This window comes from Pseudophryne corroboree, chromosome 1, assembly GCF_028390025.1.
Source record: "Pseudophryne corroboree isolate aPseCor3 chromosome 1, aPseCor3.hap2, whole genome shotgun sequence".
Classification (NCBI taxonomy): Eukaryota; Metazoa; Chordata; class Amphibia; order Anura; family Myobatrachidae; genus Pseudophryne; species Pseudophryne corroboree.
The window spans coordinates 383,197,925-383,215,626 of NC_086444.1; the positions used below are offsets into that span (position 1 = coordinate 383,197,925).

At 48.7% G+C, this 17,702-nt stretch overlaps 1 long non-coding RNA gene across 2 annotated transcripts in view; it reads right to left on the reverse strand.

Moving 5' to 3' along the window:
* The window catches only part of LOC134886889 (uncharacterized), a 133,371-nt gene extending 118,835 nt beyond the window's left edge, over nt 1-14,536 (reverse strand). The window contains exon 1 of one of the 2 annotated variants that reach the window (XR_010170983.1): nt 14,239-14,536. This is a non-coding gene — a long non-coding RNA (uncharacterized LOC134886889). The remainder of the gene's footprint in view (nt 1-14,238) is intronic. The other variant, XR_010170978.1, reaches the window with a different exon arrangement.
* Between the last annotated feature and the right edge of the window lie 3,166 nt (nt 14,537-17,702).

Below are 17,702 nucleotides of genomic sequence, written 5' to 3' on the forward strand. Positions count from 1 at the left end.
GATGGTATTTCATGAAGGATAAGTACTTACCTGTATTTCTCAGCATTGAAGACACCATGAATTCATTGCCTGTGGAGGGATTGGATGCTGAAAGCTCTCTGCTGTGAATTTTAAATACCCCACAGCTGTAGTGGATTCTGTCTACTAAATTGTGAATTCTGTCTACTAAATTCATGTATTGAATTACACAGTGGTACAAGTAGAAATTTTTTCTTAGTGGTACGGATAGTAAAAATGGGCTGGTCACTTGTCATGAGGGGGTGTGGTCACAAGAAACTAGGGGAGTGGCTACATGACAATAGGTGCATGGACACATTATGCAACACACCGTAATGCCCCTTACACATTATGCCAAACACCGTAATGCCCATTACACATTATGCCACACACTGTAATGCTTATTACACATTATGCCACAAACCGTAATGCCCATTACACATTATGCCACACACCGTAATGCCCATTACACATTATGCCACACACCATAATGCCTTACATATACCACACACCATAATGCCTATTACATATTATGCCACACACATTTATGCAACTGACACCATTTTATGTCCCATACACAAAAATTATGTCCCAGTGGTGGGCTGGTGTTACTGAGTACCATTGCCATATTTCTTAATGGTACTCCATACCACCCTACTTTCAGCACTGGAATTACAACTAATTACAAATTAGAAACAAGCCATCAATTACTCATTTTACGAAAAACGCTGTGAATTCTCTGTAAAACTCGTAAATTGCATATTTATTTCTCGGACGATCTGACCGCTGATGAAATCCTTGTGACAAACCACGTAGGGTTGAGAACATAACATCCGCACCACAAACAGAAAACGGCAATCTGCAGAAGCAGACAGGGTTGGACTGGCCCACAGGGGTACAGGGGAAACCACCGGTGGGCCCAACTGCCTGGGGGCCCACCCCCTCCTCTAGGGATCAGGTTCCAGACTGTGCTGTTACTAATCTAGTACATTATCATGCATGCACTACAGTATTTACTGTTTATATTTATCTAGGGGACCAACCCATGCAAAATGGTTAGGCAAACCAATATGGTGGCTGGGAACACCCCCTCTAGAGACTGGCCACACCCCTAAACAAGGGCTTCTATGACTGTATTTCCCCGGTGGGCCCTACATGCCCCAGTCCGACCCTGGAAGCAGACCATTCAAGCATAAATTGTAATCTACAGAATTAGCTGCGATTATGTCATATTTTGTGTATTTGTGGGATGTGGATACAAAAATGTTTTATATGACTTAATGTTTTTTATTGTGAATAAAACACATGTTAATTTTTAAAGGAAATCATGCAGCCTAAATAGGCCTTTTCCTGAGTTGTGAAATACTGAGAATTAAGGGCAATATTAGTCATTTTTAATATCTGGTAATGCCCTCTGATATTGTATTGCACACAAAAAGAATATATACAAAAGATTGAATTCTGAATTTAGCATTGCTGTCTTCTAGAATAAGTTCTTGGAGAAAAACACAGTCAAAGAACACAACCTACCCAAAACTGTAATGAAGTTCAAACATGCAGAGCTGAGGAAGTCTAGTTTTTCACAGGGCACAGCTAACAAAGGATACTACATGAAGTCAGAGCTGGCCCTAACCAATATGATGCACTAGGCAAGATTTTGGCTGGTGCCCCCTAGCACCGCCGCTAGTTCCGCCTCTGACCCTGCACTACTTTTCCAGCACCATCACCCCTTACCCATAGCAGTCCTTGTTTTGGTGCTCCTACCTCCTATATTTTAAATAGGAACAGTGCGCACATTCGGCGCACAGCTCAAAAAGGGGAGTGTTCTTGCTGGGAAGGGGCATGGCCGCTATAGTACCCCCAGTTCAAATGACGTGACATAGTAGTGCAACTTTGGCCCTCATTCCGAGTTGTTCGCTTGCAAGCTGCTTTTAGCAGCTTTACACACGCTAAGCCGCCGCCTACTGGGAGTGGATCTTAGCTTCTTAAAATTGCGAACGAAAGATTCTCAAAATTGCGAATACACACCTCTTAGCAGTTTCTGAGTAGCTTCAAACTTACTCGGCATCTGCGATCAGTTCAGTGCTTGTCGTTCCTGGTTTGACGTCACAAACACACCCAGCGTTCGCCCAGACACTCCTCCGTTTCTCCAGCCACTCCCGCGTTTTTCCCAGAAACTGTAGCGTTTTTTCGCACACACCCATAAAACGGCCAGTTTCCGCCCAGAAACACCCACTTCCTGTCAATCACATTACGATCACCAGAACGAAGAAAAAACCGTGAGTAAAATTCCTAACTGCATAGCAAATTTACTTGGCGCAGTCGCACTGCGGACATTGCGCATGCGCACTAAGCGGAAAATCGCTGCGATGCGAAAAAATTTACAGAGCGAACAACTCGGAATGAGGGCCTTTATTCACATTTTATCATGCAGTAGTGCCCCTTAATCACGTTCCTATCAAATTGCATCCTCTCTGCATAGTCCACACATATCCTCACATGTCTTCTCATCCTTCCTCTAGACCCCGGTTCATCATTGATGTATGACCATATTATGCAGCCCACCAAGAACCTTTGCAATTTAGTGGACAACTATGCAATAGATAGCACCTACCCTTGTGTATCCATGCCTATTTTCCTATAGATTGTAAGCTTGCGAGCAGGGCCTTCCTACCTCTATGACTGTTTGTTATCACCCAGTTTTGTTATATCATTGTTTTGTTATATCATTGTTATTTCCAATTGTAAAGCGCAACGGAATTTGCTGCGCTATATATTATCTTTAGTCCCTGACAGCTTGTGCACTTAGTTCCTTGTTTCACTAATATTAATATAAATTAATCAGTAACCGTAACCAAACACCCAGCACGGGCTAGGTATTAAGGGACCTATTTATCCAGGATGCGGATGATAGGTGAGAAACTCGCCCCAGCTCGCACTGCGATAATTGATTACATCGCAGGGATGTATCAATTATCGCATGCAGGGACAGAGATTGCGGTCAAGCTCTGTCCTTGCGATGACACTCCGCAGCATCATCGGGGTACTTTTCAGAAAAAATACCCAGATTTACTATGCTGTTGTATTCTGCATTTTCGAGTTTTCCGATGTCGATGTCATTCGTATTTTCAGGCAGTGTTTTACGGGAGTGAATAGTAAAACACTGCCGACATTAACACAATGAATCTCGGCCGGATCTGTGAGATCCGTGCAGGGCTTCATTGTGCACCTTTAAAAAAATTTTAAAGTGTTAAAAATAAAAAATAAAAATGCGTGGGGTCCCCCCTCCTAAGCAAAACCAGCCTCGGGCTCTTTGAGCCGGTCCTGGTTGAAAAAATATGGGGGGGGAAATTACAGGGGTTCCCCCATAATTGATCAACCAGCACCGGGCTCTGCGCCTGGTGCAAAAAATACAGGGGACAAAAAGCGTAGGGGTCCCCCGTATTTTTTGTACCAGCACCGGGCTCCACTAGTCAGAGAGATAATGCCACAGCCGGGGGACACTTTTATATAGGTCCCTGCGGCCCTGGCATTAAATCACTAACTAGTCACCCCTGGCCGGGGTACCCTGGAGGAGTGGGGACCCCTTAAATGAAGGGGTCCCGCCCCCTCCAGCCACCCAAGGGGTGCGGTCAGCGGTTGAGGTTACTTGCGGTCAACCGCTGACCGCAAAGTTCCCACCATTGGATACAATGGAGCGCCTATGCGCTACATTGTATCTTCAGTGCGCAGCCTCACTGACAGTATAGGAGTTCAGAGCCAATCAAGAGAGTGCCACGACGTGGCGCTCCCTGATTGGCAGAAGGGACCCTCTTTGACAGGAGTCAGGGGGGGTCCTGGCAGTTGGGGAAAGGGGTCCCATGTGTAAACATGGGACCCCTTTCAGTGCGTCGTTCGGGTTTCCGGTTTGTTTTTTTGCCAAATACGTGGATTATAAAGAGGACACTTGCTACACTGGATTATGTGAGTATAATTTTTTTCACAGGTCCCCCGTGGAGTCTACATGGAGAAGTGGACCGAGCCTCGTGTGAACATCGGTAAGTATGTGTGTATGTAGGTGTGCATGTATGTAATAAAGTTTTACTGTCACGGTGTGTGTGTCCTGTTTTTTTGGGGTATTTTTTTTGTAGTAGTACTACAGGTACCAGCGGGCCCATTTGTCCACCGCATGCTGGTACTTGTGGTTCTCCAAGTACCAGCTTGCGGGGGAGGCTTGCTGGGACTTTTAGTACTGCTACAAAAAACAATATTCTTATTTTTTCACAAGGCTATCAGCCCCCCATCCGCTGCCCTTGGATGGGGGGGGACAGCCTCGGGCTTCACTCCTGGCCCTTGAGTGGCTGGAGGGGGGGACCCCTTGATTTATGGGGTCCCCACTCCTCCAGGGTACCCGGCCAGGGGTGACTAGTTAGTGATTTAATGCCAGGGCCGCGGGGACTTATATAAAAGTGTCCCCCGGCTGTGGCATTATCTCTCTGACTAGTGGAGCCCGGTGCTGGTACAAAAAATACAGGGGACCCCTACGCTTTTTGTCCCCTGTATTTTTTGCACCAGGACAAGGCGCAGAGCCCGGTGCTGGTTGATCAAATATGGGGGAACCCCTGTCATTTTTCCCCCATATTTTTTCAACCAGGACCGGCTCAAAGAGCCCGAGGCTGGTTTTGCTTAGGAGGGGGGACCCCACGCATTTTTTTTTCTTAAATTTAACCCTTTCACACCCCTTCCCACTGATAAACATGCACGGATCTCACGGATCCATGCATGCCTATCAGAACACGGTAAAAAAAAGCAGGTCTATTTTAAAACTGCTTTTTTTTACGATGTGTATTTTTTCACGGCAGTGTTTGGCTATTGCCGGCAGTGTTTGTGAAATAGAATTTTTAGTAAATTACCGAGTTGTATCAAATAACAGCCGTATTTGACCGATGGTGTATTCATTCATATTTTTTTTCTTTGACTTCAAAAAAAATACGAATGCCCTCATCACTGCCGAGATTTGAGTTTAGTAAATTCCCGAGATGACACTTTGATGAAAAAACACCATCTCGGTCAAAATCGCGAGCTTAGTAAATATACCGCCATGATGTCTACTCTCTGGAAAAGTGTATGTATTGTTTTCAACCAGCTAAGTATTACAGTAGCTGGTTATCACAGTCAATCATCATAAAACATTGTGAGCTTTAATAATTTCATCTACAGAAGAATTTTAGAATAAAAAAAAGATTATATATATATATATATATACACAGAGAACAAAAATCAAAGAATCGGTATACAGGCTTCCGTGCATTGGCCAATCCACCAACTAAATCCCCATCATTTATTTATTGAATTGTTGAGGATAAGTGAGTTTACTTTGGTGAGTGCTGGGTTCTCTGTTTGTATTTATTAGAGCGATGTGGTCATGGGCTACATGCACCCCGCCCTGTGAGTGGTAAGTACAGCTGTGTACCCCGCTTCTGTGGTGGAGAGTGCAGTGTTACATGCACCCCACCCTGTGAGTGGTAAGTGCATAGCTGTGCCCCGCTTCTGGTGCGGTGAGTGCTGTGGTTTTTACTCTGTGTGTATATGAAGGGGTTAATCTATGGTTAGCTCTTATTAACCGTGGCCACTAGCTTTCTCATGCACCCCTGTGTGGACTTCATTATCCTGAACCTGTCTCAGCTGTTTTTTTAGCAATCATCTTTGAGCCAGTGCAATAGGTGACTAGTGTGCCTTTAAAAGCCATAAAGTCTGTGGCAGGTACACATTACATCTAGCAGGCAGATGATGCAGCAGTGTGGTAGTCAGGTTTTAAGACTCTGTGATAGTGTAGGACCTGTATGAAGGTGGGGTACCTTGAATCGGTATACAGGCTTCCGTGCATTGGCCAATCCACCAACTAAATCCCCATCATTTATTTATTGAATTGTTGAGGATAAGTGAGTTTACTTTGGTGAGTGCTGGGTTCTCTGTTTGTATATATATATATATATATATAAACATATTATATATATATATATATATATATTGACTTTTATCTCAAACCTTTAAACAACTACACACATTTATACCATGCCTATTTATTTATTGAATAATAATGCTATTCATAAAAGTGATCTTAAAAATGATATCACTTCCTTACATTACCTACAAGTTGTTTTGATAAGGCAAGAGCTGGTTGGATTTGTTTTACTTTAAGCATAACCAAACATAGGCCCACAGAAAGCCTCTTTGAGAATGTGAAGGAGAAATATCCAAACACCTCAAACTAAGGAAGTGATGTCATACAATAGATGTATTCTGAATGGGAAGGTCATTATTATCCCCTGCTTAGTTCAGTATTAATAAGGCTGCCAAAGTCTACTTAGAAGCGGTGTTTCGTTTCAGTCTGTGCCAGGCTTACAAAAAAGTCTCTGTTGAGTGTTTTTGGAACCTGAGTACAGTCTGGGGCCTCCATATGTTATTACCAGCAGTTAACGGTATTTTCAGAATATAAGGTACTGTAGAATTAACATTTTGGTGTATAGGCACTGTATATGGAGTTAACCATAAAGTGATAATGCCTAATTATCATATTAAATAAGACATCTATAGGCAATGTGTTTATCTTTAGTCCCTGACAGCTTGTGCACTTAGTTCCTTGTTTCACTAATATTAATATAAATTAATAAGTAACCGTAACCAAACACCCAGCACGGGCTAGGTATTAAGGGACCTATTTATCACCATCCGCATCCAGGATGCGGATGACAGGTGAGAAACTCGCCCCAGCTCGCACTGCGATAATTGATTACATCGCAGGGATGTATCAATTATCGCATGCAGGGACAGAGATTGCGGTCAAGCTCTGTCCCTGCGATGACACTCCACAGCATCATCGGGGTACTTTTCAGAAAAAAGACCCCGATGTCCTGCTGCGCATGCGCCGCCCCTGCCGACATCACCGCCCGGTCAACCCCCCTGTCACGACTACCCCCGCGCGCCGCGGACTCCTCCCAAAAGATCAATATACTCACCTGTCCAGGGAGCCGGTCCGCGCTGCTTCAGGAGGCTGCCGGGCGCCGGGTCCTTCTCCTGCGCTGTGACCCCCAGTGCTGTAAAGTGCGCTGCCGCTTTGCAGCATCACTTTACTGCACCAGGGTCACAGCGCAGCATATGGGGACCCGGCGCCGTGGACAGGTGAGTATGTGTTTTTTTTTTTCTTTTCTTTTTTTACACTGTGATCAGCTTGTGTGTCCATCGGACACACATAGCTGATCACTCTGCCGGGTCCCCGCTCAGCTTTCTCTGCCAGGGACAGAGAAAGCTGGGCAAAAGAGTGCTTATCGCAGTGCTGCCCTGTGAACTCGCCAGCCTCAGCTGGAGAGATTATCACAGGGCACACTGCGGTATTTTTTCACATTTTTTTTTAGTAAATTTGGCCACATCACATTTCCCAATATAAGTAAGAGGAATGCGATGTGGGTTACTAAAAAAAAAAGTGAAAAAAAGGTTTGGAGCAATGGATTTTTTGCACCATCCCGTCGCTGACCGGCGATGCCCGTTGTTGTTGTCCGACGCGCGCAGTGCATACACATCCTCTGTTATGACCTGATCGCCCGATGTGTGAAAACGCACAGCAGTGATCAGATCTGAATTACCCCCTAAGTATTACACTGCTAGAGATAATGGGGACTTTCTAAAATATGCTTTCTGTAGGTCCCTGTGAAATATGTAGTTAACATATAAGAGAGGTCAATAACTAAATCTACTCAAGCATTATCATGGGAGTCAGAGCCGGCCCTAACCAATATGATGCCCTAGGCAAGAATTTGGCTGGTGCCCCCTAACACCGCAGCTAGTTCTGCAAGAGATGCCTGGCATGAGTCAGCTGGCAGCTCTACTAACTTCGGGCGCATTTTGTTTATGAAAATGCATCTTATTTGCATTACTATATGGCTAGAATGCACAAGCAGCTTCTACTGATTAAAATGATATGCGACATGCCTATATTCTGTGTGCGACTGCGGCTGTATCTGCATATACGAAATGCTACATTACAGTTATTTCCAGGAATACACGCAACGTAGCATTTTGTATGCAGATACAGCCACAGTCACACACAAATTATAGGCATGCCGCATATCATTTTAATCAGCAGAAGCTGCTGGTGCCCCTAAGCATACCAAATGCCCTAGGCATTTGCCTAGTTTGCCTATGCCTAAGGCCGGCTCTGATGGGAGTTGTATAAAAAGTCTTGTAACTCAATATGGAGGATACATTTTGAGAAACAGGAGGAACTTGGGCCTTGGTCATTGGGCTCACAGAGAAAGCAGGCCAGCAATGTTATTCATCATGTACTACAGTTGTAACGCAATGCAGTAAGAAAATGTAGTATTTTTCACAAAGACAACAGATATACACTGGACTCTATAAGATCCCCAATTCTTACAGAGTTCTAGTTGCCTACTCTGCATGTTGCATGAATATCTGATTCCTGGACAGCCAGATGCAGTGATTAGATCTTATCACACTTACAGTATCTCCTGGTTACAATTCTGCCCCGATAATTTCCACAGGCCCAATACTTTTATCAAGTTCCCAAAATGCTTTTTTTTTTTTAAACTGTACTCCATCCTTGTGCAGCAAGGTCCGCTGTGTCCGCGTACCTCCTGTGCAGTGCCAGATTAAGGTCCACATGGGCCTGGAGCTGAAATTTATGAAGGGCCTATTATATGCCACCGCAGAGGAAGTGAGAAACGCTGTGGGGGTATGACTAGTAATGGGGGTGTGTGGTTGATGTTATGAGGTCTGTCTGAACACCTCACAATATTGTTTTTAGGCCTAAAAGTTGCACCGAAGTGTCTGTATGACTAAGTTAAGCGACAGAAGTGTGCGACACAAACACCTGGCGCATCTAGGAGTGGCACTGCAGTGTCAGACAGGAGAGCAGATATATAAAAAAGGCCCCAAACAGCACATCATGCAAAGAAGAAAAATAATTGCAATGCGGTAGTTGTATGACTAATCCAAGTGACACAAACAATTGGCCCATCTAGGCATGGCACTGCAATGGCAGACAGGAGGGTGCTTAGTGATGTCATACTGTAAATGTGAAATCTTTCTATATGTAAAAAAAAAACTTACCTTTTTAATAACAGCTATGCTAAGAAGAGATACGTATCAGGACTGGTGGATAGATGGAGTGGGGTTGGAGAGAGGGTGTCGCCTGGACAGGGCCAAACAGAGGGAAGACTGACTGGCTACATCTGTACATGCATGCGTCCGAATGTGCGAGGATTGAGACACCTATTGTCACACACATTCTCTCCCCACTGGAAAATAATAAAACAGCACCTACTGTACATGGAAAAAGAAACGGGATTAGATAGAAACCGGAACAGTTCAGACCCTGGAAAGCCGGACCGGACCCGCTTCCTGGAGCTTGTAGTGCTCGTCTCTGTCCAGGGGGTGTCTTACCTGTGGGGAGCTGTCACAAGGGAGTTGGGGAGGGAAAGATTACCACCTCCCTGTATAATCCAGAGATGGGGTAATAGCCGTAACGGTTGGAATCATACAGGGAGGCTGTAATCTCTCCCTCACTGCCTCCCTGGTGACAGCTGTCACAAGCACCCTCCTGAACATAACACCACCCGGATGAGGACAAGTACTACAAGCTCCAGAATGACAGTTTGCTGCAGGGAGCAGGTCCTGTCCGGCGTTCTAGGGTCCGGACCATTCTGGTTTTTACCCAATCCCCCCAAAAAACTTACAGGAAATAACACTGTCCCCACTACAGGAAAAAAACTAATATAATGGCCTCAATAGGAATAAATAAAAAACATTGGCCACTACAGGTAAAATAAGACACACTGAACCCCAAAGGGAGGGAAACAAAACTTAATAGCTGCAATAGGAAAAAAATATCGGCCCTACACTCTCTCCCCGGCACCCTATCACACTCACACATTCCGTCCCCCTGCACCCTATCACACTCACATTCCCTCCCCCTGCACCCTATCACACTCACACATTCCGTCCCCCTGCACCCTATCACACTCACATTCCCTCCCCCGGCACCCTATCACACTCACAGATTCCCTCCCCCCGCACCCTATCACACTCACACATTCCCTTCCCCTGCATCCTATCACACTCACATTCCCTCCCCCGCCACCCTATCACACTCACACATTCCCTTCCCCCGCACCCTATCACACTCACACATTTCCTTCCCCTGCACCCTATCACACTCACACATTTCCTCCCCCCGCACCCTATCACACTCACACATTCCCTTCCCCTGCATCCTATCACACTTACATTCCCTCCCCCGGCACCCTATCACACTCACACATTCCCTCCCCCCGCACCCTATCACACTCACACATTCCCTTCCCCTGCATCCTATCACACTCACATTCCCTCCCCCGCCACCCTATCACACTCACACATTCCCTCCCCCCGCACCCTATCACACTCACACATTTCCTTCCCCTGCACCCTATCACACTCACACATTCCCTCCCCCCGCACCCTATCACACTCACACATTCCCTTCCCCTGCATCCTATCACACTCACATTCCCTCCCTCTGCACCCTATCATACTCACACATTCTGTCCCCCTGCATCCTATCACACTCACACATTCCCTTCCCCTGCACCCTAACACACTCACACATTCCGTCCCCTGCACCCTATCACACTCACACATTCCCGGAACCCTATCACTCACACACATTCCCTCCCCCCACGGTCTTCTTACTATCACACTGACACACTCTGTCCCCCTGTGGCTTGCGCTCTATCACACTGACACACTCCCTCCCCCTGTGGCCTGCGCTCTATCACACTTACACAGTCCCTCCAACATGCGGCCTGCACGCTATCACACTTACACAGTCCCTCCAACATGCTGCCTGCACACTACCACACTGATGCACTCCCTCCGTCTGTGCCCTGCGCTCTATCACACCTACGCACTCCCTCCCCAGCGGCCTGTGCTCTATCACACTGACGCTCTCCAGCCCCCCGAGGCCTGCACTCTATCACACTGACGCTCTCCCATCTCCCGTGGCCTGCGCTCTATCACACTGATGCACTCCCTCTGCCTGTGGCCTGCGCTCTCTCACACCTATGCACTCTCTCCCCCCTGCAGCCTGTGCTCTATCACACTGACACACTTCCTCACCCTGCACTCTATCTTACTGACACTCTCCCTCACCCTGCAGCCTGCGCTCTACCTCACTGACGCTCTCTCTCACCCTGCGCTCTATCACACTGACGCTCTCCCTCCCCCCTGCAGCCTGTGCTCTATCTTACTGACACACTTCCTCACCCTGCGCTCTATCTTACCGACACTCTTCCGCAGCCTGCGCTCTATCACACTGACGCTCTCCCTCCCCCTGCAGCCTGCGCTCAATCTCACTGACACACTTCCTCACCCTGTAGCCTGCGCTCTATCTTACTGACGCTTTCCCTCACCCTGCAGCCTGCGCTCTATCACACTGACGCTCTCCCTCACACTGCAGCCTGCGCTCAATCTCACTGACACACTTCCTCACCCTGTAGCCTGCGCTCTATCTTACGGACGCTCTCCCTCCCCCTGCAGCCTGCGCTCTATCTTACTGACACACTTGCTCACCCTGCAGCCTGCGCTCTATCTTACTGATGCTCTCCCTCCCCCTGCAGCCTGCGCTCTATCACACTGACGCTCTCCCTCACACTGCAGCCTGCGCTCAATCTCACTGACACACTTCCTCACCCTGTAGCCTGCGCTCTATCTTACTGACGCTCTCCCTCCCCCTGCAGCCTGCGCTCTATCACACTGACACACTTGCTCACCCTGCAGCCTGCGCTCTATCTTACCGACGCCCTTCCGCATCCTGCGCTCTATCACACTGACGCTCTTCCTCCCCCTGCAGCCTGCGCCCTATCACACTCACACATTTCCTTCCCCTGCACCCTATCACACTCACACATTTCCTTCCCCTGCACCCTATCACACTCACACATTTCCTCCCCCCGCACCCTATCACACTCACACATTCCCTTCCCCTGCATCCTATCACACTTACATTCCCTCCCCCGCCATCCCTCACACTGCAGCCTGCGCTCAATCTCACTGACACACTTCCTCACCCTGTAGCCTGCGCTCTATCTTACTGATGCTCTCCCTCACACTGCAGCCTGCGCTCAATCTCACTGACACACTTCCTCACCCTGTAGCCTGCGCTCTATCTTACTGACGCTCTCCCTCCTCCTGCAGCCTGCGCTCTATCACACTGACACACTTCCTCACACTGTAGCCTGCGCTCTATCTTACTGATGCTCTCCCTCCCCCTGCAGCTGCGCTCTATCACACTGACGGTCTCCCTCACACTGCAGCCTGCGCTCTATCTTACTGACACACTTCCTCACCCTGCGCTCTATCTTACCGACACTCTTCCGCAGCCTGCGCTCTATCACACTGACGCTCTCCCTCCCCCTGCAGCCTGCGCTCAATCTCACTGACACACTTCCTCACCCTGTAGCCTGCGCTCTATCTTACTGACGCTCTCCCTCCCCCTGCAGCCTGCGCTCAATCTCACTGACACACTTCCTCACACTGCAGCCTGCGCGCTATCTTACTGACACACTTCCTCACCCTGCGCTCTATCTTACCGACACTCTTCCGCAGCCTGCGCTCTATCACACTGACGCTCTCCCTCCCCCTGCAGCCTGCGCTCAATCTCACTGACACACTTCCTCACCCTGTAGCCTGCGCTCTATCTTACTGACGCTCTCCCTCACCCTGCAGCCTGCGCTCTATCACACTGACGCTCTCCCTCACACTGCAGCTTGCGCTCAATCTCACTGACACACTTCCTCACCCTGTAGCCTGCGCTCTATCTTACTGACGCTCTCCCTCCCCCTGCAGCCTGCGCTCTATCTTACTGACACACTTGCTCACCCTGCAGCCTGCGCTCTATCTTACGGACGCCCTTCCGCATCCTGCGCTCTATCACACTGACGCTCTTCCTCCCCCTGCAGCCTGCGCTCAATCTCACTGACACACTTCCTCACCCTGTAGCCTGCGCTCTATCTTACTGATGCTCTCCCTCCCCCTGCAGCCTGCGCTCTATCTTACGGACGCCCTTCCGCATCCTGCGCTCTATCACACTGACGCTCTTCCTCCCCCTGCAGCCTGCGCTCAATCTCACTGACACACTTGCTCACCCTGCAGCCTGCGCTCTATCTTACTGATGCTCTCCCTCCCCCTGCAGCCTGCGCTCTATCACACTGACGCTCTCCCTCACACTGCAGCCTGCGCTCAATCTCACTGACACACTTCCTCACGCTGTAGCCTGCGCTCTATCTTACTGACGCTCTCCCTCCCCCTGCAGCCTGCGCTCTATCACACTGACGCTCTCCCATCTCCCGTGGCCTGCGCTCTATCACACTGACGCTCTCCCTCACACTGCAGCTTGCGCTCAATCTCACTGACACACTTCCTCACCCTGTAGCCTGCGCTCTATCTTACTGACGCTCTCCCTCCCCCTGCAGCCTGCGCTCTATCTTACTGACACACTTGCTCACCCTGCAGCCTGCGCTCTATCTTACGGACGCCCTTCCGCATCCTGCGCTCTATCACACTGACGCTCTTCCTCCCCCTGCAGCCTGCGCTCAATCTCACTGACACACTTCCTCACCCTGTAGCCTGCGCTCTATCTTACTGATGCTCTCCCTCCCCCTGCAGCCTGCGCTCTATCTTACGGACGCCCTTCCGCATCCTGCGCTCTATCACACTGACGCTCTTCCTCCCCCTGCAGCCTGCGCTCAATCTCACTGACACACTTGCTCACCCTGCAGCCTGCGCTCTATCTTACTGATGCTCTCCCTCCCCCTGCAGCCTGCGCTCTATCACACTGACGCTCTCCCTCACACTGCAGCCTGCGCTCAATCTCACTGACACACTTCCTCACGCTGTAGCCTGCGCTCTATCTTACTGACGCTCTCCCTCCCCCTGCAGCCTGCGCTCTATCACACTGACACACTTCCTCACCCTGTAGCCTGCGCTCTATCTTACTGACGCTCTCCCTCACCCTGCAGCCTGCGCTCTATCACACTGACGCTCTCCCTCCCCCTGCACTCTATCACACTGACGCTCTCCCTCACCCTGCACTCTATCACACTGACATACTTCCTCACCCTCGTGCTATATTTTACCCTACTCCATGCAGAAGTTCACAATCAACACACACACACACACACTGTGTCCTCCTCCATTCACTCTTACCTTACACACTACAGCAGAGTGCAGTCTCACAGGCTGGGCCGTCCCCGGATGATGTGCAGCAGCTTCTCCTCTCCCCTCTCACAGCATGTGAGCAGCAGCCTGCCCTGAGTTCCGTGTAGCTCCACCCCCGAGTCCCGTGTAGCTCCGCCCCCGAGTCATGTGTCCGGCTGTGACTGTTCCTGACCTGTATCCTGTGCGCTGCCATCGGCCCTGCGGCTGCCAGAGCGGCTCCCAGAAGCGTGGGTATGGCTGGCTGCTGGCATCTACGCTGCTGGCAGGAGGGGCGGCTCTTGCTGTAGCACTGTAGCAGGGAATAAAATTCCCTGGCTGCAGCAAAGCAGATCCTGTGGGCCTATTTTGATGGGGGGCCTGGAGCTGCAGCTCCACCCGCCCCATTGTTAATCCGGCCCTGCTCCTGTGGCTCTCAGAAGGCAGTCCAGAGCTGAGGGTGGTTGCTAGTTACCGACATCGGTTTTCCCTCCGAGCCCTGCAGGCAGGGGAGGCTGCAGCTCTGAGCGACGGGAGGGGGGATCTCTGCTTACAGACATCAGTGGCAGTGACAGGGTTGGCGGAGGGTAACCACTTGTTTCCTCCCAAATCCAGTTTTGAGCTGTGAGCAAGGGGGACAGGGGACTGACAGCGTGGGCGGCTGAGGAGGTTGGGGACATCATACTTCCACTGCAGCTCTGAGTGGGGGGGCAAACCAGACAGCAGGGGTGGTGGAGAAGGCATAATGTAGCTGAGTGGGGGGAACGGGGGAAAGACAGTGGCAGAGGATCCAGGAATAGAGAAGAGATGCTGCAGGCTGGGAGAGGGAAGATATGGTACATGATGTCCACCCCAAACACCCCCCTCCCCCTCTAAACACATACACACACACACACACACATATACACACACGCACACACACAGACAGTTCAGATAAAGGGGAAAAGTATAGCAATTCCAATTAAATGGCTCCGCAAAAACAGCAGCTTTCCGGAAGTGATACTTTTGCTAATGAGGCATGATGAATTCCTCCGAACGGTTCTTTGAACTCGCAGCGAGTTCAAAACTAGTAGTAATTATGTAATGATGAATAGGCTCCTAAATGAGCCCATTAGTGTGTAAAAGCTAGCATTGTATATTTATTGCTTTTTATTGTTCTTTTGAAATGAATGCATTTCTTTTTGTTTTTAGTGTATAACTGTAATGCTTGTGACGGTGGTAGTTTGCAGTATGCTGTTCACTATACTAAAATATTAAAATTGATTTATTTTATTTTATGACAAGTATATTTTATACACTGCATATTTTTTATAAAATGGAATTCAGACAAAAACACATGAGGACAGTGGACACATGAATGTTCAAATCTAATAATTACAATTTTGATAAATACACAACCAAAATTTATTTATAAGGCATCACAAAATCCTCCAGTAAGTTGGTATATCGAACCATTTAGAAAATAAACCATACGGGTGTGACTAAAGGGCCCCATACACTACAATGATTTTGCACGATTTCTTGCGATTCCGACCTTTCGGGACGATATATCGTATCAAAGGTGTCAAATCGTGTGTGTTTTCAATCCTATCCGATGCACGGTCCCGTCAGTGTCAGATCGGATCCCCTAGATCGCTAGTGCTGCACGATTGATTTATCGGAAATCTCATGGAATCGGATGGAAAATGGTGTTGTTTTTGTGAATATGATATATCACCTGCAATGTATCGCACAAGTTTGACTGGCATTCTCCAGGACACTCCCAGCCCCCAGGGGCTGGCTGGGCAGGGTGCCATCTGCCCCCAGGGCCAGTGCAATATAGGTGTTCCAGGGCCACATGACTGCAGATTCCCTGAGAAAAACTGGGCCGCTTGCTTAAGTCTGCCCCCAGGCTGAAAGTTGCCAGCCAGCCCCTGCCAGCCCCCCTAGCCCTCTAATCCAGCCCATCAGATATATCTTATGGAACAATTGTATGTCATATGATATATCACATGCAATATATTGCGGCTTGATCAATTGCACGCAATATATATTATATAAAAATTAGAGATGAGCGGGTTTGGATTTACTCGGTTCTTAACGCCAGAATTATCGCAAGTTCTTTTTTTCTGGAGTTTTCTTATTGGCTAACCAAAACACCTGACGTCCGTAAGCCAATAAGCAGATTCGGGTAAATCCGAGTAAAACCGAACCCGCTCTTCTCTAATAAAAATAGCACAAAAGTACAAAATCATATGAAATCACTCCCGGGAAGGTCCCAGGGGAGTTCAAGGGAAATCGCATCCGACTTCAGCCTCAGACATATTGTTGTAGTGTATGGGGCCCTTTAGAGGTGGTGAGTTCCTGTTGCCAGTAAAATCCTCGTGGGTTTGAAAGTAAATGTGTACCTTCCCTGTCATGTAAGAGTAGGAAGCTGTTACCTGAGGTAGGGACAGGAGTCACGGGACTATTTCAAGAAGCAGCAGAACAGATTGTGTGCTGAGTGTCAAATCTATGTCATCAGAAGGCATTGAGCACACAGCTCAGGAAGAACGGGATCTCCCTCAGGGGAGTCTGTCCATAGGAAAAAGCACAGGGTCATTTTAAAAGTGGAGGGAACCAGCGTGCACCCTCCGTTGCGGGCCCCCTCCTCTCCGGCAGCAAGTATACTTCGGTATAATGCCAGAGTCTACTGCGCATGCGCAGGTCTCTCGGGAACATGGCGCCCATGCCTTGTTCCCATGGACATCTGCATGCGTAAATCATCGAGGGACTCCGGAGTGGTAAGTATAATATATGGGTGCAGGGTGTGCGGCATGTGCCCCCCTGGACCCAGAGGCCCTTGTGCACCACACACACTGCATACATTATAGAAACGCCTATGGAAAAGTATGTGAGCACTGTCAGTGTGCCTATCCTGTTAACCTGTCATGTAGCTCTGTCAGTGTGACTGTCACTCAGTCCTGCTCATGGGCGTATTAAGAGAGAAAGGGTCCCATGTGTAGTCTCCGTTGGGCCCCCTCTTTTCCTTGTAACCATTGCCAATATGTTCAAAATCCCCCCACCCCCCCCCCCCCCCCAAAGAAAAAAAAAACCATTGTGGGGCCGGGGACTGACAAAATGGGCGCTCCCACTTGTGGTTTGAGCAGAGCAGTAGTTAGTGCAGTGCCTCCAGTGCAGTTGTGGGACTTTGGGATGAAATTGCTGCTGCCCCAGCTCACACCTGCTGCACATAAGTGCTGGAGACAGATACATGCAGATTTGTATAAGAAGGGGCACACAATGGTGAAAGTACCTTTCAGACAAGCTTAATTCACACAAGGGATTAAAAAAAAAAAGTACACATTGCACATCTTTTAAAAGTGCATACAGCACACTTATTTTAACTTGCTCCCCACACTGGAGATACGGCCTCCGGCTTCCAGCTGTCCTTGCGCTCTGGGCCCTGATCTCACGGGATTACTGCAACTCGTTCCATTCCAAGCCTCTGTCTGGGT